The sequence below is a fragment of the Lipotes vexillifer genome, unplaced genomic scaffold (genome assembly GCF_000442215.2).
Source record: "Lipotes vexillifer unplaced genomic scaffold, Lipotes_vexillifer_v1.1 scaffold1112, whole genome shotgun sequence".
Taxonomy (NCBI): Eukaryota; Metazoa; Chordata; class Mammalia; order Artiodactyla; family Lipotidae; genus Lipotes; species Lipotes vexillifer.
The window spans coordinates 663,860-665,687 of NW_006789373.1; the positions used below are offsets into that span (position 1 = coordinate 663,860).

The 1,828-nt window shown below is 48.1% G+C and overlaps 1 pseudogene; it reads right to left on the bottom strand.

The window, feature by feature from the left end:
* Positions 1-459: 459 nt before the first annotated feature.
* LOC103079050 (39S ribosomal protein L15, mitochondrial pseudogene) lies at positions 460-1,338 on the bottom strand (annotated as a pseudogene).
* Between the last annotated feature and the right edge of the window lie 490 nt (positions 1,339-1,828).

Consider the following 1,828-nt stretch of genomic DNA (forward strand, 5'->3'; position numbering starts at 1 on the left):
TTAATCATCCCAAGCTGAAGGCTTACTGTCTTGACGCTGGGTAGCAGCGCTTCCTTGCGGCTACCGAGTAAGAAGCTCACCAGCTCATTAGCAGCCCTCTGACCTTGACCAGGCAGCTGACAAAGCAGTCCCATCCCACCTGCACGTTCATTCTGATTTGCAACAATAAGACAAGACCTGGATGGAAAGATGATGGAAAACTCAACTGGAAATTGTCTAAGAGTTACACTCTTCCTTGGGCAGAGAACCAGGGAGCTTAGATCTCTGAGACAGAAGCACACAGATCCACCAGATCCTCTACACAGTCCTTGCTTACTGTGTTTTTAGATAAAAAAGAGAGATATGATTACACAGAAAACATCAATATCTGCAGAATTACAAATTAAGCAAATGCCACGGGAAACGTGTGTTTCGGTCCCTTTCTGGAGCTCTTTTACCATCTGTTATCTTGGAAGGAACTCAGGAGCTGTAGTACTTGAGGAGATTCTCATCCATAGGTTTGAGGATTTCCTTATCTGCCATATTCACTACCCACCTGGGAGCAAGACCAAAGAAAATCTGCCTTGGATCTTTTCGAGTACTTAGCATTTTGAAGAGTTCATCTTCAACTTCAACGTCTCGCTTCTTGGCGAGCTCCAGTCTTGCTTTAGGAAATTCATCAGGTTCCGCCAAGTAACCACGATTCCTTGCATCAGTGTAGTAGGTTACCAGTGCCTTGGAGATGAGCATTCGCTTGGGAATGGGTTGTCCACGGAGAAAGAACGCAATAGGTTTTCACAGAATTTCCAGGCTTCGTGGGTCGTAGAAGGCCATCGTGACGACACCCCCATTCTTCTCGATTGCAACGATAGCCAGCTCTGAAGCCAGCTGTACTTCAATATTAACTTTCGCCTTAAAGGTGTCATCACCATCCTCTACCAGCTGGACACCATAATCCCTTTTAGATGGCTGGAAGGTCACACCTCTCCCATTGACAAGTTGGGTTAAGTCAATAGGTTGTGTAGGATAAACTCAACCCAAATCAAAAAGATACTGCAGCCTGTTGAGAGTCAAAGGCTGATACTGGCATCTAAAGCTATGTCCTTCATTAAACCCATATTTTGAGATTCGAACGTAAAATGGAGTGTGGCCTCTCTCAAAGCCCAGCCAGGGCCGGGTTCTTCTCTGTCGTTCTCCCTTGTGGCCCCTGCCACATTTTCTACCTCTTCTCTGACCTCTTGGTCATCTTTCCGGTTTCCTGGGCCTGGGTTTGGCCTCAGGTTAGCCAGGCTCACACGGGGCAGGGCCCGCAGCAGGTCCAGGGCCTGGGGCCCCCTCGCCCCGCGCTGGGCCGGCCATGACCCACGTGCCCGACAAACCGCAAGGGCGCTGGGCCACCAGAGCCTGCCTTATTCATTTTTTATCCTCTTCCTTCTTTATACCTTAACTCTAATATGTAGATAAGCACCAATATCTTGGAACCGTCTAAGGATTAAAAACAAATGCCTCCTACAGAATTTATTGCTATTATCTTTATCCCAATGACCCTCATGTTCTGCCATTTGCTGGTTCTGAGAAATGCAACCATATTTTTAATTATTAGACTTATTGTAGAGCCTGTGAAAATTTAGACCTGCAGACATTAACTTTTTTGGATGTAGAATTTTTTTTTTTTTTTTTGCGGTATGCGGGGCTCTCACTGTTGTAGCCTCTCCCGTTGCGGAACACAGGCTCCGGACACGCCGGGCCCGCGGCCATGGCTCACGGGCCCAGCTGCTCCGCGGCATGTGGGATCTTCCCGTACTGGGGCACGAACCCGTGTCCCGTGCATCGGCAGGTGGACTCTCAA